This window comes from Lutjanus erythropterus, chromosome 14, assembly GCF_056507025.1.
Source record: "Lutjanus erythropterus isolate fLutEry1 chromosome 14, fLutEry1.hap2, whole genome shotgun sequence".
Lineage (NCBI taxonomy): Eukaryota > Metazoa > Chordata > Actinopteri > Lutjaniformes > Lutjanidae > Lutjanus > Lutjanus erythropterus.
Genome location: NC_139330.1, coordinates 6,987,828 through 7,014,340, shown reverse-complemented (window position 1 = coordinate 7,014,340; position 26,513 = coordinate 6,987,828). Strand labels below are relative to the sequence as shown.

The 26,513-nt window shown below is 40.8% G+C and overlaps 1 protein-coding gene across 11 annotated transcripts in view; it reads right to left on the bottom strand.

The window, feature by feature from the left end:
- Nucleotides 1-26,513, bottom strand: part of LOC146315126 (neurexin-1a) — a 376,350-nt gene that overhangs the window by 103,794 nt on the left and 246,043 nt on the right. The gene's annotated exons all lie outside the window — the stretch shown is intronic.

Sequence of the window (26,513 nt, the reverse complement as noted above, 5' to 3'; positions counted from 1 at the left end):
AGGCCATGGCCTGTTATAAATCAAAAACGAAATCAAAATCACATCTTCACAGAAAAGCCTCCAGCCGCTCCAAAAAAGTCTCATAGATGGCATAGACCCTGTCCTAAATTCAAAGTAACTGCCAAAACTGGCAGCACTGTTATCAGGCCTGTATGAAAACGATACTGAAGATGGGGAACAACGCGAACACTGAAACATGACTGAACATGACTGAACATGACTGAACATGGCTACTCGAGCCACACGACGATGCTTCAAATTTCCTAGACCACATATTACCAGGCAAATCCTGAACAACTGGCAGAAAACTTCCGAAAAAAGTTGCGTTTCCTCTCCTCCATTGCACATCAAAACTAAAACCAAATGCCCGTCCGACAGCTGTTGTCATGGATACAGGCAGTCTTGTGTACATTTTAAACATGGATACAGGCATGGCCCCCTAGTTATAGTTAAAAGTGGTGCAAGGTCAGTGGCAGGCAGTGGTGACAAAATTTTAAAATCTATATTATCAGTTTGAGTTAACTAAAGCTCCCTGTGCTCTCAGGGGAAATTCCTCTTTAAGAAACGTGACATAACAATTCCTCATCACATGTCAGCAGCCTTCTTGTCAATCCGGCATTATTAATATAATCCATAAAGATAAACTGTTTCTGTACAGACTTCAGACTTGGTTACAGCGAGAAAGAACTGTTTCAAAAATTAAGCTTTTCCATGAAAATAAGTGCTGGTTGGTGGATTAGATATACGCTGAATTAAATAGACTCATTTCACTGTTAATCCACAGTTTATCATGTGTGTGACAGTAGTTGAAGAGCCTTTTTCAGCTGTTACCAAAGTAATTACCTGGTTAGCTGATTCCTATTTGGTGCCAGAGAGAGTGCACTGACCCTCAGATAATATTCAATATGCTTGATTTTATTACAATCCTGAATTAGTTTTATTATTCTGAAAAAGCAAAGTTATATAATCAAAAAACAGGATGCAAAAACACACACTTGCTCCCCCAAGTCTACAAGTGAGGGTGCAGCTGCTCTACTTGCTCCATTGCTCAGATGGCGATGGATACAGGCACAATAGGAGGATTTCCAAAGTTTACAGCTCTAGTTAGGATTTCCTAAATTAAGATAAGAGATAACCATAAGTTAGGAATTGCTTCTGTAATAAGAGGATAGGATTTTTCCTATCATGGAAACTTAAGATAGAACAAGCATTTAGGAGATTTTTCTGCATTGAGGCCCCTGGACTGCTGCTAAGAAGTGCAAGGAAACTGACTTTTAGCAGCCTCAAAATTATTTGGTTTCCCAAAAACATTTCTCCAACAAAAACCCACAAGACAAGAAGCTCGGCGGCCACGTTTTACATTCAAACTGGCTGTGAAAAACATCACCTAACAGCTCTCTCTTTCACATTTCTACTCCTTCACCCTTCGACAAGGAGCTAAAAGTGCAATTTTGTAAATCCGCCCAGCAGATCAAAGTGCTACCATGTTCTAATGGCTGCCACCCACCCACCAGCCTCTCCTGTGGAAGAGCACCATCAGCAGAGTGCGTCTGAGAAGAGCCAAGACAGCCTGATTAATCTTCTAATAGTTCCAGAGAGAGATAAAGACAGATACTGTAGACGGAGACGGAACGAGACGAAGAAAGTTGCAGCTCGGTTACACCGTATGTTCCAGTGGAGAAAGTGAAAAGAAGACAAGCGACGGCAGGAAGGCTGACGAAAATGGCTACATTCTGTCTTTGTTGTGTGTCTTACACATTTTAGCCTTTGAAAAGATGAAGCTCCTCCGTAAGATGGCTGCCTTGCTGCAGCATCATCGCCTGCCCTCCTGCCTCGCTCGTCTCTCTTTGACAAAGTCCTCAGCTGGCTTGACAGGATGATAATAACTATCAAACGGATTCCATAAATATGTGAAATAAAGATCAGAATACAAGATAAAAGGGAAGTTACTGCCAATCCTTTTTGGGAGAAGGGACACGTCTGTGATGGAGAATGTCATCTCTGAGAAGTTGGGGGAATTCAGAAGGCGGACAAATTGAGAGAATGACAGTGCATCATAAGACTGACATTTTCACAATTCACTGCCAGACCGAGCCGCTGCACCAACACAATGGACATGATGTGTGTTAAATCCTCCGCATTCACCTGAGCGACGCAAAACACGACGTGCATTTTTTACTTTCTCGCAAAAGGGGAGCAACAAGCCACACAGTGAACACCTTTGAAACCTTTCACAATAAAACGGCTGATTTGACAGCACAATGAATCTCTTTTAGTGGAAAAACTTCAAAAATAAATTCACAACCATCAAAGACGGCATCTTCACAAGCACTTCCTGTCCATCTTGCACACTTGAGGGAATATCATTTATGCAAAGGCTTCAGGCAATAAATATGCAAATGTATACACAGCAAAAGAACCTTCACAATATCATAGAGAGTGAATGTGTGCAAAGACAAGGTATATGAACAACAGAATATGAGAAATAACAGCTTCATAAACATGCTTACATATTACACAGATCATTCCCCCCATGGTAGCGCTTATATTAATAAATATGATTATACTGGGCGCGTGGAAAAGAGGCATAATGCTTGTTTATACAGCCTGCATTACCATAATCATTTCTCTAGCCTGTGTTGGACGTCACCCATTATTATAGCAGGGAGATGTGACAGAGAATACTTTGACTTGATATCACGGTGCCTCCTCTGGCTCTCTGTGGTCTGAGATAGCGACTAAAAGAGGAATGGGATAGGCTGAGATTAAAGACCAGAGCAGCTATCAGGTAGCCGGCGTTGGTGCCGGGCCTGATATCTGTCACACTTTTCTATAGAAACCGCCCCCGTTTTTGAGCCCAAGTTTGAGAGTTGAGCCATTATATAACCAGACGTGGGAGTTCCCCCAGGAAAAAAAAAAAAAAAAGAAAACACACACAACGTAAAAACATAACAACACCCATGGCAGTCTACATGTTTAGTTTGCGAGTCGGCATCGGTGGCAAGAGTTTCCTGCAGTCACACGTAAAGGCTGTCCTTGCTGTTTTAGCCCCTGTCTCTTTATGGCCGCCCTCCCCCAACTTCCTTACGCCCGTCGAGGGGCAGGATCCAGCGCTTGTGAGCCCCACTTGCGTACTTTGTGGGAGTGCTGTAGCTGTAGCAGATGAACAATAAAGAAATATGTGTCGAGCTGACATCAGCTTATTGCAAAAACAGAAGAAAAAAAAAAAGATGGACGGCTAATATTTAGAGTAGTTTGAAACCTCACAGAGATTATTTTACTTCTATATGTTTACTGCATTTTTTGAACAATGTAACAATGTAAATAACATCAATAACATCAGTCAATAATATAATATCCACCCTATTTCTATCTTTGCTGCTCCAGCTTAAAAAAAAAAGTGATTAAAGTTGAAATATTGTATTTCTTCCCCTGCTAGGGGCCACCTACATCCCAATCAAGGACCCCTTTTGGTCCCTGGACCCCAGTTTGTAAACCATTGTCCTGGAGCACCAATTCTTTGGTTAAAAACAGCACTTGTGTTTCCAGTACAGAGCTGTTTTGGTGGTATAAATGATGGTAAAAATGCTCAGTACCATTTGGTATTTGGTGCAGGTTCCATTCAAAACACCCGACGAGCCAAAAAGCAGTAAAGCATTGCTTTTTGGCCATAATAACACACAAAATCAACACACTCGGTGTTTGTAGCACGGACCTGATACTGTCGATGCAGTAAAATCATTTCTCTATTTACCGCTCACTTTTTCAACCAATTGACAGCATACTCACAGTGAGTGGTACCACCTGGGTTAGAAAAACATGCACATGACTTCCTATAAGCGCGACATCAGTCAGGAAACATTCACAGCGTGAGCGCAGCATCACAGCTGGGTTTGACTGAAAACTTAGGGGAACAATAATGAAAGCGCACACTAGAGTTTTGATTCCCAAATCAAGCTCTGGCTTTGAGTAATGGCCTGTCCCTTTCAAGGCAGGAGTACGGAGCGCTGCGCTGAAAGGTCCCTCTACCTGACAAACAGAAGAAGTGCTGTGAGTGACTGTCGGCTTTTCAGTTTGTCTATGACAGCGTCTGTCTTCATTCGCCGCTCTTAAATTGGCTTCGGAACCGATTGGAAATGGTTCTTTTATTATACACCTCCCATAACTCCCCCTCTCATCAAAGCCGAGCCATCTTTTATCTGGAAGATGACGTTTCCATTAGGGTCTGCCAACCTCTTACTGCTGCTCTGTGAGTTGTGGTGCTGGGGGAGAGCATTGTTAACCAACACAACATCAACAGGATCTCACCGACCGGGGCGTGCACAACCCTCGGCCGCGGCACGGCAGTTCATCAGATGACTGCTCACCCAGAACACACACAGGAGCAGGAGCATAGACACACACACTGTCTCTCTTTTACTCTCCTTCTTACACACACAAACACAAAAAAAATTCACAGATCTGACAAAGTCAGACAACAGAGACAGAGGGAAAAAAGACAGAATTTGGCCAAAGGGAGCGTGCCTGTCAGCTCTTCCTCACCAGTTTCACTGTTTCATCAAAGGTATGAGGAGCCCATAAGGTTCAGCTGCCAATCTGGCAACACTTTGAGTCCCCAAACACAGAACTGGGGCTCTTTCAAAGACTGAAGCCCAATGGCTCCCTCCCCTCTATGTTACTGTCTTCATTAACTTTGTCTCTAGACGCGGCTCATGTTAGCAGTCAGGCCTCGGTTTTGGAAATCCGGATAGTTTCAAAGCACCGGGATGCACACAGAGTGAGGGCGCTTTCTGCTCTCTACCACATTTAAGGCCTGCGTGTTAGCCAGGCCCGGTGACATTGTTGGTGTTAATGAGGACATGGCTGTGCCCGGTGTGTGTGGGTCGGCAGAGACATACGCTCCGGTCCCACTCTGGGAGTTTTAATTAGATCTACATTATCAGACTGTCTGTCCGCATTGGCCCTATCAGCTACTGTTTGGATGCATCATAAATCATCAGACTAATTGATCATTAAAGACCTGTGTTCTATCTGTCCACATGGGGTTAATATTTACTGTAAATATTTACTTGGGCAGTATATTAATTAAATTAATATTACATAAATGTCTGACTGGTTATCGTCTTTTGGATATCATTATATTCTGATATGCTGTAAGTGTTGCTTTTTTCTTGGGTTTAAAAGCTGCATTACAATTAAATTATGTAATTTTCTGAACTTAGCCGACTGTTCTAGCTGCTCCATTATTTGCCATTACCCACTTAGTCATTATATCCACATTCCTGATGATTATTTATGAAAAATCTCATTGTCCATATATTCGTACATGCATTATGATGTGTATGTTGCATGTTATTGCTGTAATGTTCATGTCTAAGCTCATTTCAACTACTTCTTCCTACTTAATCTACAGGAATCTTATTCTAAAAGATCATTACATGTTTGAGAATTTACTGTATGTTACTCTAAAGAAAATATGTTTACTGATATCTGTATTGCCTAGAGCTTAAAAATCAACACAGCCTCATACCTTCACGACAGAATATGCTGCCAATCATGATTCTAAAATAGTTGCAGTTTGGTTAAGATTAGCCATAAAAGCTATTTGGGTAGGTTTAAGCAATAAAATAATAATTAAAGCTGAGTAACTTAAAACTTTAAATAACTCTACGCTTACTTTTTGTTTCACACAGGACTTGAACCTTGATCTCCTGATCAAAAGTCCTGTGGTTTCTATTGATCCATACATCCATCTTTATAGTTTCCATGTCATAATTACTACACTAAGATGCAATAGATCCTTATATGTTACGTAACACTGAGATATCACTTATAAACCGTATTCTGCATGCATTCTGGTGACTCTTAAAAAATGAAATAATAATTAAGATATTTTTTTTCAAACAGAAGCCCAGAGAAGACTTAAAAGTGACAGTTACGGGCTGAAACACACAATGAGTTCACAGCATTTAACTTTACCTAGTAGTCCCATTTCTAATTTGATTACAATAGGAGTAAATTAATTTTTGTAAAACTGTTTTTCTGAGGGTATATTAATTAGGCCACTCTTAGAAAAACGGTGCCCCTTCCCTTTAAACCTCTCCATGAGAAAAAAGTTTGAAAATTTCTCATAAAAGAGGACTAAGAAAAACAGGAGTCTCCCGGGAAAATCGGAGGGTTGGCAGGTATGTTTACCCCTCACATTTGTAAAACTGAAATGTCATTTCCTCCTTTGATTAATATTCCTACACCGCTGCTTATTTTCTGTTGTTTTTAAATTTCTTTTTCCATTTTTTTCACTCTCTTCAGCACTTCTATTAATTTCTTGAGGTGGCTGGGGTAAAACAGCCTTTCCTCCATCATGATCACATCAGGCCCAGCTCCTTGACCTTTGCGCTTTGCTGTAAATGTCAGCTTTCTTTATGAGTCCTGTGATGAGTTTATTGAACAATTCACAACTCACTCACGCGCACACAAACGTGCTCACCCCACACGTGCGTGCACGCTCTGCCATGGGATCTGTCCTTCACAGCCAACTATAACTCTGATTTCTGGGTGTCTGCTGAAAATTCATGGTCCTCAGCGCTGGCGGGCAGCATGAGAGCTGCTGCCCACCATCCTCGACACAACCACCACAAATAAATCACGATTTCATGGAGACTGAAATGGCTTCCTGCAAAAACCTTATAGAGCCGGCAGGCTTTAGTGAAGGTCTGTCCTGTAAGTGTAGTCATCCTCTATCTTAAACTTAAATAAGTGGCCATTATTGTAATGGAAAACATGGTATCATAAACAACACTGGGCAGTTAAGTTGTACTAAAGTCCTTAAATATTGTTTGTGTCTCCTATACTCCAGTGTGAATCAAAATGTGCCAACGATGTGTCATAAAAATTGGGCCAACGCATCTTTCGCCATATGCTACAGTACCGATCTGATCTCAGGCCGTTCCTGACTCAGCGTTCTTCCAGAGTCGTGGTTTATAACGGGGGGAGTGATCGGGCCAGGGTGGCAAGCACTACTGCCATGATGATAAATGTTGTGCATTACAACTGTCTGGACCTCTGCGCCCAACGCCGGCCTGCAACTCCGCCTAGTGGAGCACAGAGCCGAGGGAGGCAGCAGGGAGCAGGTATAACACGCTGTTCTTGAACACTCCTTTTTTTAATCTTCTTGTCACTCTCGGTGTCGACTGTAACACAGCCTATTTGAATAAAGAACGATGAAAAAAGTCATCTGATCCGACCAGCAACATGCCCACCGCCCACGCCGGATGTCTGCAGCTTAGATCTCGCATTCATGCCTGGCTATCTCCTAAGCAGAAAAAAAGTCACACATACTGAGTAACTTCCAACAGCGGGGAGGACACACACACTCATACATAAATACTGGTGTGTATGTGAGTGTCTGAGGGCCACAGAGGCAACAACAAATGGTCACAGAGGTTCTGAAGACCAGGCTGTGCCTGACAACCTGTCAGTAGTTTTTCCCAAAACACAGCAAATACAGAAACAGCATAAACAAGTGGGATGGAGGAGCTCGTATGCGTGTGCATGAATGCTCGTGTCCTCTCCCAGACTTAATCCTACCACCTCCCTCATTTCATCTTATCCTCCTCATCCCCTTGTGCCAACACCAGGCTTTTCCTTTAATGAAATGTTTGGGTCCTTACACAGTCCTTAGTCTTTATCTTTTCAGTTTTATCCTTTCTCTTTTCTCCAACTTATCTTCTGTCTTTCCCTCCTTCATTGTCTTTGGGCTTTTATCAGTCATCTTGCAGGGAAAGGTAATAAAAGGCCAACATATTGAGGGAGGCTTGCTCTGCTTTGTCATTTTTGTTCGCTCGCACCCTCCTTTTTGTCTTTTATTTTTGTTTGTGGCGGTAGACCTTATCAGGGAGATGGGCGTGAGATAAGCCCTCTGTGGCTCTTTGTGGTGAAATAATACGACAGGCTGATAAAGCCTGGTGGGTGAGTAGTTCGCTGCTACTTCTCTCTGTGCACCGCTGCCTGTTCCTCTTCCCACACTGTGCCAGAAGTCCCCAGTGGGGCTGAGAGTTATCAAGCCTTTTGGCAGGTTCCACCTTTTGACAGAATGTCAACCCTCCTCCTCTGACACATGCAATTATATGCTAATGTTCATTTGCGCAGTTGCATAGCTTAAATTGTTAATAAGAATAATTTGATGTTTGCATGCCTCACAAGTGTTTACACACTACCAGGTCTGCGACCGAGACGCCTCCTGTTGGACTGTTGAATCCTGCTGTTATTCACATTCACAGCATCCACATTTTTTTATTGTAGTTTACCTTTTTTATCAAATGTTTTGCAAGCTGTGGTCATCACCGATATTTAAAGTGTTATTTCTTGTTTGAATTGGTTGCCGCCAAAATGATAAGGCTATAAACAAACATCCACAGACGTAATGGAGGACCGCAAACAATATAAATGTCTGAATGGACAAAAACTTTTCTCTACCATCTGTTTTACTACTGATGGAGTCACAAGTTCCTGGCTCATGCCATTACTTTGTCTCTAATCTACCGCGTCTATTAAGATTTCATGAAGTGGTAATGATTATACAATTACTTCCAGCTTGGAAATACCATAATAATGGCCACGACGACCAAGGTTTGCGAGTTTATGGAGTGGATGTTTATGGATTAAAAAAACACACAGACTAGCTGACTGGCTGACCATCGATTGGTGTTGCTATTGACTAAAGGAGGGTGGTGGGCGACACTGGAGCTCAATAGCAGTTACATTTTCATATAAATAACAGCGGCTTTCTGGCCTGTAATTGCCTCAAAAAATGACTACAGTACATGGGTGGGAAAGTGTGCATAGAGGGACATGGTGCTGAATACAAAGGTGGCTTTTTCTGAGGCTTTGGAAAATAAAACAGCGCCTGGATTTTCTTTCTGTTCAGTTGTATTTGTACAGCGCGATTCATACCAGAGTTATCTCAGGGCACTTTTCAAACAGAGCAGGCCTGGACCATACAATTTATATACCCAACTGTAATTGGACATCACGGTCAATGGTGTCGAATGCAGCGCTAAGATCTAACAAGACACGTTCAAAAACAAGTCTGTTGTCTGATACGAGTTGCAATCTGTACTACGATGCCCTCTAAACCCTGACTGAAAATCTTAAAGTAAACTTTTATTTTGCGGAAAGACAGACAACTGACATCCTCAGCCCTTTGGATTGTATCTTTTTGGACTGAACCGCCTAAAAATGTTGTTCCAATCACAGACCCTTGTGGATCTCCATTACTACTTTTAGCATGCATATAGGATTCACTGTTAACATGCACAAACTGAGATTGATCCAATGAATTGGACTTGAACCAGTTTAGTGTGGTTCCTTTAATGCCAATTAAATGTTTGATTTTCTGTAAAAGGATGTGATAGTCAGTGGTGTTGAATGCAACACTAAAATCTCACAAGTACAGAATCAAATACGTTGTCTGACACAATCAGAAGGTTGTTTGTAACTTTCACCAGTTTCTGTGTCATGATGTACTCTAAAATCCTAATTATTTTGTAGAAAGTCGCACAGCCCTTTGAATTTTATTTCTTTGAGCTGTAACACCGAAACATGTTATAATCCTAGATGTTTCGACTGGCCTTCATTGTCTACAAGTCTCTTAATTTTCTCCAGATTTTTATCCACCCAAAGTGGAGATTATGATATGCAACACCTGCACAACCTATAGTAACCCTCTGCTACACCATAGATGTTTTGGCTCTATACTTGATCAGACATTATAATGCCTCAGTGGTGGAGGCAGATTAAAACTTTGACTCTGAGTGTTAAGCTCAGCCTGGATCCAGCAGAGACACAGAATTCCCACAACAATTTTCTACATCTTTTATAGCAGCTCCTTGTCAGACACAAGGCTATTTCGCAAAATGCACTGGTGTATTAAAGAGTTAAGGAGAAGCAGATACTTCAAGCATAACTGATTTATTAGGCCAAGTGAAGGGAGGAGACGAAGAGAAGAAAATGAATTAGGCCTCACATGCACTTTTAATTACTGTTGTCAAGGTGTTTGCTTCGCCCTTCTGGGAAAAGCAAACCAAACCATCACTCATACCAACTACTTAGAAGAGTCGAAGAATGAGCCATAAACTTTAAACACCTAGTCTATGGTGCAACATTTACTGCAACATAAACAAAACTCAACCTTCTCCCTGCAAACATCTCTCTTGTCTTCTGCGCCGCACGGTTGATAAACTGAGCGGAATGAGGCCACAGATCCAAGGGTGCTCCTCTCACCTCATGCATTCACCTGAGGGATAGGAGAGGACAAAGGAACAACATGTGCCTGTCTGTTTGATCTCCCTGGATGAGGCGCTCCGCACATGTAGGCTGCTGACGCGTCATGGACTGTTTGCTCTCGCACGGGCAGCACTGCTGGCCTTCACTGCACAGCTCTCATTATAGCACAGAGGCAGGGAAGTATTTTCATGCACACGTGCACACACTCACACACACACTGCCTACTCCTTTGATGAGGCTGTGGAATAAGCTATCCATGACCAGAGGCGCTGTTAAGAGTGCTTGGCTGCAACGTAGCTCTCTTATAGCTGAGAGACAAGACACTGGCCAGACAGTCTGCCCTACGAGCAATAACGATGAAGAAAATACACAGGAGCCTTGCAATATTTAGCTTGAATGTCAAGTGCTGCTTAAGAGTATAATTGGAGTTAAAATCTCTGTGTTCCTCAGTTGGACCTGAGTAATATTGACTGGAAGCAATGCAGGGTATAGGGAGGGACACTGCAAATCCATTATTCATAACCATGGGACAAGGGGAGGGCGAGTGTTTCTGCTGACAATGTGGTTGCTCTCCCAGAAGCCATGAGACGTTTTAAAAGCGGATACGATTCCCCACCACACCAACACCAGTCAAGATTGGTTTCAGTTGTGCTGATTTCCATATGTCCATACGATATGTCCTGCCTCTCGATCTGTGGCTTCCTGCTGCTCATTCGTTCTTAAAGGGACAGTTCACTCCAAAATCAAAAATACATGCTGTTTATGCATCTAGAGTGCTTTGGTGAGGTTTGCCGGGTTTTGGAGAAACCTGTCTGCCTTCTCTCCGGTATAATGGGACTCAATGCCACTCGGCCTGTGGTGCTCAAAGTGCCAAAGAAATACATCTGAAAAATTCAACACCTCCATCCTTTTCCAGAAACCATGACCCCGTTACTCAAGATAATCCACACACTTTGTTGTGAGCGGTTTTATACAGGAACTACTTTGTTTCTATGGTAGACAACAAGGTCTGTGATTTCTTTTGAGTAACAGAGTTATGATTCTGCAAAGAGACTTTGAATTGTTGAATTTACCAGAACTTTTTCAACTCCACTGAGAATGATATCCTATTACCGAGACTCGAACATTTAATTGGCATTAAAGGAACCACACTAAACTGGTTTAAATGCTATTCATTGTATCAGTCTCAGTTGTACATGTTAATGATGAATCTTTCATTTATTAGTCTGTGCTCGGACAAGTTCTATTCACTCTATATATGCTCCCTTTAGGAAATAGAAATAGTACTAGGAAACATCTTCATAAACATTTCATACACTCAAGCTTTCTGACCTTAAAAGGATATTTTTCCTTGCCAGATTCACCTCAGTGTTTTCTCCTGGTGTGAATGTCTGAGTTAATAAAGAGTTTGGTCGAGACCTGCTCCATTTGAAATGTGCACTGAGATAACTTTCTTATAAGTATAATGTAATATGAAACTGATCACAACATGTTCTGTGGATTATCTTGAGTATCTTGAGTCATGATTTCTGAAAAGAGACACAGGTGTTTAATTTTTAAAGTGTGTTTTATTTTATTTATTTTTGTGCTTTGAGTGCCACAAGTCAATTGCCAATTAGTCCCATTATAATCAAGAGAGGGCAGAGATCTTCCAAACTTGGCAACTCACACCAAAACTATCTAGATGGATAAAAAGCACCAAGTATGAAGAACAACACATATTTTTGATTTTGAGGTGAACTTGTTACTTTAATGTTTCATGAGTCCTTGTGGATTCTTGGGTGAAGGCAGACTGTATCAATAGAGCATGACTTTCTTCTTCTTGGCAGACACATAAGGCTAGAGACTCTCTTCAATAAAATAAAACAAAGGGAAAGTGAAATAAAGACGACAGGTTGATAAATAAATCAGGGACTAAAGTTAACTGAGCTAGACCACCTGCAGCTTACACCGATTCGCCCACTGTGGCACGCTACAAAATGTTTCCACAGCAGCACATAATTAAAAACAGCATGCTTGTATGTGTATTATATTTTAAACAGGCTTCGATGGAAAGCACAAGGGGCTAGATGAGAGCAGTGCAGCAGTGGAAAAGGTAATTAAGTTGACCAGAACAAGGCGAGCCTTCTGTTTAATATTTCATGCGGCCCCACACAAAGCGCTGTGGAAGCCATCAACAACAGGGCACCAACGACAATTATGGAATAATTAGCTCAGAAGCACCCTGGAAGATTTTTTTCTGTGCCAGGGATATGTGTGAGTAATTGTATAAGTAATTTCAGACTTGGTCCGGTCCAAATTGACTTTGCTCTGTGTTTGACCCCGGTAAACACCAGCAGGTGGACTTGGCATTCAGTGTATGTGTGGTCATATGTGTGAAAACACAGACAAACATGTTGACGCTTGTTCGAAATCTTTATGTTGAGTTTTTTTCAGGAAACTTTCCTTTGGTGTTAAAGTCAGTATAATGACACTGAAACTATTGTTTCATCTGTTAACTGACATCTTGTGTTGCTTTGTACTTTAAATTTGTATTTATCTCAGAACATGGAAGCTAGCAGGCTAGGCTAAAAAGCCTCCATTCGGAAAGTCGAAGTGGGACTCGTGGTAGTTTTGCTGCCTACCTGCAAAGACATTGTTTTGTAAGTCAAAAGTAAGTCTTGTATTTAACGCTCGGATCCCAAGTGAAGTCCCGAGTCCTAAACTTTGAGTTTTGAATCTTAAAAAAGTCATAATGCTCACCAAATGTAATGTAATGTAAGTTAAAAGTTGTTGCATCTCTGTCTGTAATTTTCAACCTGCTCGTTTGACATACTGTAACTTTTTGCATGCAATCAAAATTATCTTTTGTATATTTTTTTTCCCACTAAGTAACGTAACATGGTTTTCTCCTGCAGCCTGACCGGATGCTGTCTAATTGGTTCAAACAAAGTGGATCTGATGGATGAGTTACATTAGTTGATTCAGGAAATTAATTGATTTATGCACTTTTTAAATACTAGGCTCTTAATATTTGGCCTTGGTGGGAAGGCATCAACTATTTTCGGTCCAAATGAAACACCAAGTCACTGGTGTTAAAGGTCAATGAAATTTACAAGTGTGTTTTTTTTTGTTTTTGTCAAGTCAGTTCTAAAGCCATCAAATATGTGACTTGAGTATGACTCAAGTCTAAGTGGTGACGAGTCCACACCCCTGGTATCTACAGTATCTGCTTTGTCAGGAAAAAACAAAAACGCCTCCTGGGAGACTTAGAGATAAAAAAAAAACCTCTTTGTGAAATCTGACCAAATAAGTACACAGGCAAAAATAGACATTAAGGAGAAATACTATTTAATAATTTATTAAAGCCACTACAAAGGACTTTAATATGTTGATGATTTTGGAGGCCCCTGTAGACAAAAGCGGCTGTGTTTCCTCTGCTATAATCACAAAACATAACTTCAAAAATAAAAAAAAAAATCTAAAGAAAACACTCCTGCTTCTTGGCAAGCCTGGCAAAATGTAAATAGGCTCTTCAGGTCTGCACTGCATGCCAAAAAATCTTTTCATCTGTATTTACTGAGAATCCAGCCCAGTGGCCAGTAGCCAGTCTTCTTTGCTGATGGTTGTGTTTACTCATGTAGGTCATATACAGGCGTCAGCATTAAACTGAAACTGTTTCACAACCAGTTAAAAACTGCTTATAGTAGCTTTAAAAAAAGAATTTAAATTTTTCAGTTTAATTTTAATTACCTAAAGTGAGTTTATTACTTAATATTGTGTGTATTTGTTGAAACTTAACATGGAAATAAAATCAAATGTGACAAATATTGAGAAAAGATGACAAGATAATATTGTAGAGCGTGATCCTAGAGAAAATACGCTCCATGTGTGTTAGTTGGGGGGACGTTGTACTTCAGCTCTCTGCAATGGAGCGAAAAAGAGTGAGACTATTTTTATCCCAGCCTGAAGGCTGGGGCAGCTGTGTCAAAAGTCAACAACTACGGTGACTCCATGCTGCGCCGCTCCAGTCCCAAACGCACACGAACCCACTCTCTCTTCTGCATTCGCACTCACACACGCATACTGAGATTTGACTTTTAATATCTGAAATTAAGACCACGTAGAACGCTTTACATGCGAATAGCGTAAAAGGTCAAACGGGCTGACTTATTTACAGGAACATGTCCAGCTAGGATCGAGGCAGAAGGCTGAGCTGATACAAACTCCATTCTTGCTTCGAACTGTAATAACAAATAGAATGTCAATGCTCTTAACCTCGTAACCCAGGGAAACGGCGAACATGCCTGACAGTGTAACATTGACGATGAAATCAAATTTACTCCATGTTAGCCATGGCAATATCGCTCTGTATGAGGCAAGACCATAATGTATTGATGTACAGCTTTGAGAATGACAAGCTGTACTCACTGTGATTTGTTACACTAATAAAAGTGAAGACACATTATTGTCCTGCCCTCTCAAATACACATACACGCACATCTTCCTCTGTTTCACTCTCTGTCTCTCTCTCTCTCTCACACACACAAACACACACACACACACACATACACACTCATTCCTCTTCATGGACCACTTGGCTTTGTAGTGGCAAAGAGCTTGAACAAATTGAGAAATGATTGGAATTGAAAGATGAGTAATGGTGATTCTAGCGCTGTCCCTTCTCAATATGGAGATGATGAGATTTGATTCTTTGAGGTCAGGTACATCATCCGAGCAGAGTGGCTGCCCCGTCTATGACTAAAAGAGATAGGAGGCCATTCACTCGCACATGCAGGCTTTTTGCCACAATCAGTCACTGTTGGCATAAAATCAATGCTATATTTACTCCTGCTATTACAATACTATTACTTCTATTCATTGCCAATTAAAGCTGCTACGGGGATCTTTTCTATCGTGTTGGCACATGTGGACAAAAGCAAAATGTTTCTACCGCCGTAACCACAAAATTTCATGCCAAAGCAACTCCTGCTTCTTTTTTTAACTTGCTACAGTACTACTCTCTGTAACTTTGTCAGATGAAATTTAAACACAAGCTCATTTCATCTGACTTCAAGGAGATAGTTGGTGGTCGGCTTTACAGGAAGTCTATTTGCACCCTGGTGCAAACAGGCACATGGCAGCAATTTGGCTGTTCACACCCGACCCCGTTATTTTAGCTGTGAACAAGAGCTTGTGGGAGAGTGGGGTTTGAATTCTGCACCAGACAATTATTATGTGACAGTAGTCTGAAGTTATGTGTCAGTGGTACCTGTTACAGTTTTTAATTACTATTTTCAGTTTTCAGTTGCAGTTTGATAAGCTCAAAACTATTTGTTAGGTTTAAGCTCAAAACTGCTTGGTTAGATTTGGGCAACAAAAGGTTTGAGCAAAAAAAAAAAAACTACTTGCTTTGGTTTAGTCAACTACTTGGGTGGATTTACAGGGAAATATCACAGTTTGCCTGTGCCACGAGGGTGTAAATAGCTACAGTGGCAATGTACACCCTGGTTTCAAATAGCATTGGTGGCTATAAACACCTGGGTGCTTGTCTCTGCCATGCTATGCTATATACACCAAGCTGTAATTAGCCACACTGGCTATTCCAAACTGGGTGCAAATAGCGTCTGCCTCAAGGATAAGTACACAGAAAGAATGAGTCTTCTCTCTGATGGTCTTGTTTGTTTATGTAGGTCATATAGAGTCATCAGTACTAAACTGAAACCCCTTGTTGTAGCTTTAAGGAAACTCAGATTCTGTATGTTAACCATATGAGGAGCATACTGTATGATAAAGGAGCTGAGGAGGACTGTGCTGTCTTGTCACTGCTTCCTCTCTCTGTACATGTACTGTATGTGTGGCTGAATCAACATAGAAGGACTAAATGAGGTCAGTGAAGCCACCACCACCCCCCCCAACCACTGTCCATTCCTGTCACTGCTATCCCCTCATCGCGGTCAGCTATTAACTCACCATTACAGTGCCATTAGCTTAGCCTTGCCACATACTGCACTGCAAACTGCCAAACATACTGACTAGCAAATGGCAGTCCTGGTTTCACTGACACTCAGCGAAACGAGGGGAAAGCAGGGAAAGAGGGAAACGGCATCTGGTTGTGAATTTAAATGTGGCAGAGCTGGCGAGAGCTGTGAGGTTTGTTAATATGCATCATTGACACAAATGCGGCTATGATTACTAGTATTCCTTCTCTGATTAATTGAGCCCGCAAAATGCAGTAGGAAGGAAAGTGGGGAAAAATTACAGTGCAATTCTTCGTAAATGAATGAGTGACTGAAACTAGAAAAATAAACAAAGTGTTCAAACAGATGAAAAATAAAAAATACACTTGGGTACCATCCCATCCATGGCATTCTACTGATGATCCTGGGGGGGTGGGGGGTGGAGGGGGGGGGCTCTCACAGAAGTAAGAGTGACTTGTGTCAGCACAAACCATGGAAAGTCAAATCACTTGTGAGATGGATGTGTTTACTCCTACCCTCTGTTCATTAGAGCGTGACAGTTCAATGATGAATAATGTCATGGGGAACAAATCTGTGTTTGGACACTGTTTCTTTAATACCAAAATGGTTCAGCTCAGCTTTTTTTTTTTTACGTTAGGCCTTTCATATTTCATGTAAAGTTGCAAAGGAGCAGTGTGAGCATTTTTTGGTTTGAATTCTTTAGTTTTGATCTTTTTTGCCATTGCAGAAACGTTGCATTGAGTCAGAAACCGGGATCTCTGCTTGGTGTGGCTTTTATTCTCACCCTTGAGTCTCCACCAACCAGTTTCTCACACAGGATTCGGCACAGATGTGATACTGCCATTTTAAATAGGAAAAAAAAACATGCACTCTTTAATCTGCTTAAAATGCATATCATCGCCATGGCACTAAAAAACACCATCCCAGTCCTACGATGGGACTGTTTCCAAAGCAAGAGAAAAGAGATTCTGATTCATTGCAGTTTTTGTTTACTTTTTCTAATACTAAACCATGACAAAAAGTTTAATCATTCACTTCTAGAGACAGGGCTGATATTTCCAAGAACAATGCGCATCACATATCAGTCAGTCTGAGTTTTATTTCAGCAGCATCATTGCTACACTGCATATAAAAGTAATAAATAAAATATTTTTTGAAGTAAACTGCTACATTTAACTGCTCCCACCATCAAGCTGGTGCCATGTGAAAATAATAAATAAAAAGCGATGTTAGGCCAAACTGACTTCAATATAGATGCTATATTTCCATGTAAATTAAGAAAAAAAACTCTTTTTAGTTGACAATCTGCTTAAAATGCATATAATCACCGTGGCACTAAAAAACACCATCCCATTCCTATACTGGGATTGTTACCATAGCAACAGCTGATAACTGTTCAAGCACAACAATAACACCCGACATGTAAAAAAAAAATATTCAAAAAATGCTCAGCTGAAGATGTAATCAAGCACTTAATCTGCGCCCACACAGAGGTTAACACCAGCTGCATTTCTTTTCCATTTATAGTAGACATGAACACACTGTATTTTAACTATAATATGACATCTGTCAGTCGCCCCAGAGGTCTGCTAGCAATTGATTGATGTGCGTTGACCAAGCAAGCAACACAGGAAGGCTGTATAGGAGTGAATCCTGGGGGCATTGCATGCAGGTCTGCTCTATGTCTGTGTGCAGAGCGAGCATGAGAGGTAATTACTGGGGCTGAGACCTTAACGGGAGAAGTGGATGAGAATAAGATCCCTTCCCTGGGCGGGTGTTTTAATAGGAGCATGGGGGATAGCGTGTCACTGGTTCTCTCCTGAGACCCGCGGCAACCTCTCCCAGGTAACAATCTCACCTGTAGCATCAAATCTCACTGTACAATATTCACTTAATGAAGCACGCGATTGTGCATAATTGTAGCTCTGGTGGAAAGGTGAACTGCACAAACACATAAAAGATGGCATTTTCATACTTGAAAATGGAGGTACTCAGACAGTAGACCGGGTAGTCTCTCGTCTCAAGCCATTTTACATGATTAATAGGGTAGAGAGCAGGAGTTGAAACCGCAATTAAAGGTGTCTTCTATCAGAAGAAGAAGGCCCTTTCTGGTAGTCAGCTAAAGGAGGACCGAGGGGAGCAATGCTCCACCAGAGAAGTCATTATTTCTCCACCATCCCCTCTGCTCTATGGAATACATTAACTTCACAGTGTCGCTGTCTTAGCCAGAGTGCCTTCATTGCTTGTTTTTTTAAAGGGATGCATGCAATTAGAAGAAGGGAAAGAAGAAAGTGCTTAGAATAGTCCCCAACCCCCACACAGAGATTGAGTACCAGCACAAAACAAGCTCAGTGGGCCCCTCGGGGCCCTGCCTGAGACTGAGGAGAGCCTCTGATAGTCACTGTCACCGCTGCTCATTGACAACAAAAAAAAGAAAGAAAAAAAGAAAAAACAACTGCAAAGCCTCCATTTCACCGAGTAAATGGCTTCCTAAAAATGTACAGATGGATTTCCAATAACAGACAGCCGCTCTTGTTTGTGCAGAAAATAAATGATACTTCCTTTGTGGGGAATAAAATACCTTAACAGCATCAAAGTAAAACTCCACCTCAACTTTAGTTTGCAGTAGAGCTGGGACGGTACACTTATCTCCTGATGCAATACTATCACGATACTTGAGCGCGCGATTTGATGTTTGTGCTTACTCCAGTTTCGATATTATGATTTATTGTGATTTTTGTTTGCTATTTTCAACAGTAGATGATGATGAACTCATACACTTAAAGAGACTGTATAACAGAACTGATGTTTCCAAGAAAAATGCAGATCACATATCAGTCAATATTTGAGCATCATTGCTATACTGCACATAAATGTAGTAAATTAATTGCTTTTTTAAGTAAATTGGTTTGTTAGCTCAATGCTAACACATAATAGAAATTCCCATTGACGCGCTACTGGAAATTGCATTGTGTTCGCGGTAACATTATCCTAACAAACCGATCCATTTTGCTTCATATGCTCAGCATAAAACAACATGTGTGTTCAGACTCTGATGCATATATTTGCTCTGATCTGTGGAAACAAACCAATAGTTGCTGATTTCATGTTGCTAACTTGACCTATTACTCAGCAGCCTCAAAAGGTCAAAACTCCAAGTCCATTTTCGTATATAAAGGATGTAATGTAGAGGCTCTTTGTGCAGTTTCAGGGGCTCTTTTCATTCTGGTGAGACACTGTATATTACTTATTATTTTCTTATGGAACTAGATATCTATCTAGCTGTTTACTACCTTCGTGTGGAACTAACTTGATGAGCAGGAAAAGTGAAAGTTTGCTTCAAAAAATATGTTAATTACTACTTTTATATTCAATATAGAATAATAAAACTCAAAGACTGACTTGTGATGTTAATTGTTTCAGAAATATGACTCAGGATAGACAATCTTTACAAGTGTATGATTCAACTTTTTAAATTTGACAGAGTGTCAAAAAAGAAAACAAAAACTGTTCTAAGTCATAATATCTAATCACATTACTTACAGAATTGCAATACTTGAGAATCACTATGCGTATCTACAGTATCTCCCCAGTCCTAGTTTTGACCCTTTCAGGTTCCTGTAGCTGGGCAGTAGAAGTCAGAAGACAGAGTAAGACACTGAGTTAACAAAGCAGCTTTTAAGATTCCTCATATCACAGGAAATATATACCTTAACGTCTGACAACATATTTTCTTTTATGTTCAGCATGTGAAGTAAAATGGATCCATTTCCATCCATTACCACAACTGCAATGCTAATTATTAGCCTCATTAGCCTGTCAATGGGAATTCCCATTATGTGTTACCATCAAGCTAACAGTCTAAGCACTAGTTATTTATACATAACAATGAAAAAAATGAATCAGAGATCATAAAAAAAAAGAATCATGATACATAAGAGAATCAAATTATATAGACGCTGCACAGTAAAATGTATTAGCATGTTAAACAGAGCAGGTACTGCACACCCATATCTTATAAACTTAGTTCCACTTCTTCTTCTTCTGTATGGATTACTCTGCTCAGAACAAGGATCATTACATCCATAATTCCCCATTTTGCATAATGTCATTGTGAATATTTCCCCCGGATTCGACTTTCAGCTACAGAGCAATTAATTATACATAGATTACGTGGATACTTTTGCCCGGGCACACCATCATGTACAGACAAGTCTTACACCCACATGGGATACTTGTCCAAGTCGCCTCATGAATATGCTTCACCTTTGAAAAAGTGAAAGGGATTGCGGAGAATCATCATAATTGCAGAAGCGGCGGAGGCATTATTATGACTCCAGTCTTCCTTCCATGTGCGCTATAGTAATGAGCCTGAGGAAAGTGATTGTCGTACATTTGATGGTTCACTGACTTCACTGTCATTGTCTTTATCTGCGATAGAGAGGGGAGGCGGGGGAAGGATCACAATTCCTTTGAGGTGCATTTAAATCATAGTCTCCACATATTACTCAGAAAAATTCCCTCTTGAGAGCGCGAGCTGAGATGGCGTCCTTCAAGCCCCGCTGGGTTTCCTGTCATCATGAAATGGGAGCAGGAGATTAGAGGGGGGTGTGAGGGATGTAGAGGATGGAGAAGGAGGGGGGTAAATACTGAAATCTGGTCTAATCCCATCTCATACAGCTGAAGATACACTCCTCCTAAGACATTTCTGCTCAGAGCTGAGGTAACTGAATGGATTGAGGGAATACCGTTGGGAATCTGCCTTATATAATGCAATGTTTAGAAAGAAGGCATCTGTGAGTGAACTAATGACTCTGGAAAAAGTTTATACATATTCAATAATGGAAATAAACACTTTTTCATGCTTATTTAATACTTAAAATAAAAGCATTTTGCTCACCTTGACCAAATGGCTCCCAGTACAATGTTATTATAAATAGGGCCACACAAAGTCATTGTAGTACGATATTTCATATTATACTCTGATCCAGTAAGGGTACAGTTCCACCAGATAAGGTTTTTGCAGGTGAGTGGCTGAGTGCTGCCAGTCTTGCATGAGAAACGCATCAAAGTGGCAATTTTGTCACAGCTCATTGTGTTTAATGGAGTGCTGTAAAACACGTCCTTTCCGGTGTAATTAATGAGGAGAAGACAGGAGCGTTAAACACATATCTAGAGGGTTTGTATCATAAGCATTCCAGTTTCATAATGTATTGTGATTTAATTTTCTGCTATTCTTCCATTTGGCTGCAGCACAAAGCTCACAAAATCCCCCTCATGACAATTAAACGCTAAAATCAATTAGAACTTGGTTGAGATGCAACAAGTCTTTTAAAACACACTTCAAACTTAATGACAATTTTGCCAGGCATCTTTTTTAATTAGTTGAAAACAATATTTGATAGAACATTTTATACAGCCGTTAGTTCCAACCAAGTAAGGCGCATTTCCTATTGGATGATTACAGCATTGTAAGGTCTGTTATTTCTGTATAACAGGCCGCTGCTGTGGACACAGTTCTGATTACAGACTCTGGAGGAGCAAAAACATCATTATTATCATCATTTTCCAGGCTGATTCAAGACCTTCACCCCCCGTCAGGGTTTATTTTGCAATAATGAGCTGCTCACTGTACATGATCCCTTACTTATTACATGGATTTGTTAAAAACTCAGTTGTGATTGGCCAATTTCAGCAGTCTACAGTCTGTTATTTCTGTATAGCAGACCATTGGTATGAGTCTCTGGAGGAGCTATAAAATCATTTTTAAATGAATATTTTTAGTCAAATTATTATTTTTTTTTAGCAAGGAGCAGATTTGAAATCTGACTGGCCACCCTTAGTGCCACCCCAATTACGTATAAGTATGACTGGTTATCTGTCCAGTGAGAGGTGGGACTTTAGTTTACAACTTAATCACAGCCGTTCTGATATTGAGTACAAAAGCACTCCCTCTCATGTCATATCACTTAATTAATGGGATGTTAATGATTAATGATTGATCAATAAATTGCCTTTCAGAATTCAACTGATTAAAAATGTTGATAATTAATCAATAGCCTAAAAATGCATAGTAGCAACTGTGCCTCATCTGACTTTGTTCTGACTGGCAGAGCCATTTCTTTAATAAGGAGACTTAAACGTGAATATAAAATGAGAATGAAAAAGAAAAAAATGAGAAACAAATGAAAACAAGGAAAATAGAGAAAAAAATCATTTGTACCTTATTAATCATTAATAATTAAACGATTGTTGCCATGACAATTGTTGTTGTCAGTTATGTACATGATTTGCAGAACTAATGTGGTGCTTGATTTAGAATTCATATTTAGCAAAGTACTGTTGCAACTTTAAAATACAAGGCGTAAAAACTTGTACTGTCATTTAATATGTATTATTCAGCCTCGTTGCTCATCTTCAAAAAAAACCCTAGATGAACAAAAAAGCTGGAGCATGACCTCCGTGCCCCTGTTCATGCATCTTCTCTGTCTCTTTTAAACTCCCTTTCTCTCAGGCTTCTCTCATTTTCTAATGAAATGCAACATTTCACAAAGCCCCCAGATTAATGTGCAGAAAAAAATAAATAAGAGCCAGCATTCAGAGTGACTGCTGATGCAAGAGGAGAGGGGATTCTCACAACCCACTGCCCCTGCTGTAAGAACATGCCTTATCAACATTTTCTCCCTGTAAAATGTCAATGGAATGCTTCACATTTCATCAACAAGGCTATGTGTGCATCTGCTGTAAGCTGCATGATCTCTCTGCCTCGTTAGACCGTGTGAGACTCTCTCACCGCTCCCGTCTGCGCGGCTCAGGTCTCTAACCTCTAACATCCATCACTCTGCACGGTGAACCTACGGGCTGACATACGAGCTGAGACTTCTGATGTCTGCGCTAAGATATGACCTGTGCCTTCTCTTCTTGTGCCAGCTCTGGTGCAGACACACAAGTGTTGTGACGCACAATGTACATAACTTTTAAGGTGTGCAGAGCACCTGCAAACCACAGAATTCACCTTTACCTCTGGTCATGAGGGACATGCTATGTACATGAATTGCTAAAGTGTGTGAATCATTCAGAGAAAAGTTAGCAGGCGCGCCTGATGTACCTACAAGCAAGTGAGCAAATTTGTATGTATATTAATTCAGTACTGCATTCGAATGAGCTACCTAGCAAAGCCCTGTTGTGCCATTTGATTTAAAAAGGAGCTCTGCCTATGCAAATCACTGGGAGAAGACGTTTTTCATCACTCACATGAAATGCGTGTAGAAAGGAAATCTTGCCTGTTTTATCCCCGTTCAGGTGTTTTGGTGCAGGTGGACATGAGCCCAGAAAGCTGCAGAGGGTCGCGGGGGAGCATTTCCACATCTGAGTGAGCATATCTGTCCTTTTACACCTACATTCCAATTTGTGTTCTTTTGAAACATCTTGTTTCCCCTCGTGGCATTTGGTGATGAATGGCGTGCATGAAAAAGGTTGTATACTTTTAAATTACCCCGTTACTCCCGGATTAAAACTGGGGGCTGAAAATGACTTGGCCCTGAGGCTCGGGGAGAAAAATGTGGAAAAAAAAAAAAGCAATTCCACGCAGAGCGAGTACGGAGGTGTCTCATAAGAACAACATCATGGCTGCTGTGTGTCCTGAGGACAGGCCTGCTTATGTCACTCTGTGCTTACTGTATGTGTAAATCTCAGTGTGTGGGCAGCTGGGGCTGAGGCAAACTTCAACATCGATTTCATGTCTGTGTGTGTGCTGCTCTGTAGTTTTCTCATGTGTGTGCGGTGTTCCTGTGTGCTCATGGCCAGCATCTGCGTTGTCATGCAAGTGGGAACGTCTTTTCAGTTGCCCTGGATACGTTCACGCACGCAACTTCTTATGTACGCGTGTATTAATAAGGGTTGTGGGAAATAATCAATTCTTAGATGCATGATGATTCTCTCTGGAAAGATTATGAATCAATTCAGCAAAGTCAATAATCGAAATTTAAAAGCCAACAACTGGATGACGAAAAGTAACACGTGCGTCATTCTAAACTAGGCTTCTTCTTCAGTTTTGGCATCTGAGCATCTGACCAACACCTCCTGGCATAAAATCATCTGCATCTAAACGCATCAATAATCATTTTTTAATTGCATTATAGCCTTGTGAACAGATGTAGCACATTTTCTATAGTAAAATCTGAAACTTGCATGGAAATAATACCACAGCAGAATAAACTTTTCTTGAGGATATTTAAACCGGCAACAAGTTCAGCTGTTTCTGTCAAAAATGCAAAACCAAAAAGAAAAAAAAAACATTTCAGCTCATTCGATCTGATTACCAGTTGGCGTGCTAACCGGCGTTTGGCGTGAAGAAAGTAAAATCATATTTCCACTGTGCTCCCAGTCTTTCCAGCAGCACCTCCTTCCCTTGCTAATGATCGTTATTGTCAGTGAGTGGGTGCCAGAGAGAGGAAGGTCATGTGGTTGCCAGCAGAATTATGTCCAGGTCAGAGATGCACTGTATGGAACAAACCCTTATTACAGCACCATTTCTGTCAGTTCCTGCTGCTGCACGCACGCACGCACACACACACACACGCACGCACGCACGCACGCACGCACGCACGCACGCACGCACGCACGCACGCACGCACGCACACACACACACACACACACACACACACACACACACACACACACACACACACACACACAGCGTGCATAACATGTAGACCAGAGGAGCTGAGCAAGTGTAGGTTCCTTCTAACCACACATGACATTAACATACATTTGAACATGCATGTTGTACTTGCCATTACATCTTGCCTAACATCTTTTAGTTTTAATTTATAGACCTAAGCACAGTTACAACCACCATCACAGCCCCTTGAAACTTGCCTTCAAACCTCAGGAATTTCTCTATGATATTAAATATTCACGAGTAAATAAAGAATAAAGCTCCAAAAAAATCTTTAGGTATTATTGATAGAGAAAACTGAAGAAAGAAAGACTCTGTTGGTGTGGTTTTCAGATATGATTGATAGTAACCAAACAACCCACCAACTGTCATTACATTCTTATTTAAGATATTTGCAGAATCCTGATTAGTGATTGGTGATATAATCTTTTTCCAGTTTAGCCACACCCCCTCCAAACCAGCGAGGAAAAAAGAAAATTAGAAATTAGAAAGAAGCTGATTAGAAATAATGTTTTAAGGCAGAGGTTCTCAAAGTGGAGCCTGTCAGCCGAGGGTGGACTTCAGGAACATTTTGTGTGGATCATATGTAAATCAATCCATTTCAGTACTTTTAATAACCTACATTCAATACACCATTCAGCGACTGCGTCAAACTGCACAACCCGGTTAGGCAACAAGTGGCGCCGGCTGAGTGCCGCAGAAATTAAGTTCTGACATCAGTGCTCGTGCTGTTAGCTAACGTCAGCAATTTTGGTGGACAGCTCTGCAGTTTAATGTGAAAGTAAGATGAAACAGCCACCACAGGGAAAAAAAAAAAAAACACTGTACAGTTGAGGAGAAAAAGAGGTTTGAGGAAAAAGGTATCAACTCTCACTGCGTGAGACCTCGGTGGACAGATGAAGTGATCTGCAAACAGCTGAATTTGGTTCTCAGGGAATTTTACCTCAAACATCACCGTGAGACCGATCGCAAATCCTACATTCTTAGAAATAAGGGTTCCAAAAGGGTTCTTCCTGAAAGGCTGAGGATCTATCCAGAACCATTTGGATATGAGGAGTTTTATCAAGGGTTCTTTGCAAAACTAAGGCTCCATTAAAAATAACTTTCATCCAAAGATTTGACTTCTGGAAAAAAGAGAAAAAACTCATGATAATATAAAAGGTTCTCTGTAGAACCACCTGGGTGGGTTCTACATAAAACCCTTGGAATATAAAATGGTTCTCAGGAGAACCCCTTGTCTGGGTTTTAGATAAAATCCTTGGAAAAAAAAAGTTCTTTGTAGAATCCCCTGAGTGAGCTCTAGATAAAACCCTGAGAAGGTGGAAAGGTTCTGAACAGAAACCTTAGAGAGGGTTCTGGGTGGAACATTACACCGCAGAAGGGTTCTCTGTAGAACTAAAAGGTTCTACCAGGAACCACGGGGACAAGCCAAAGAACATTTTATGGTTCTTGTTAGCACCATGTATTTCTAAGAGTGTATGACAAGTCCATTAGTTTTCTTGCGTGGTCCTCAATCATGTGCTGACCTGTTAATCTGGCACTCAGTCAGCAAAACTTTGAGAACCCCTGTTTTAGAGCCTTTGTTCTGA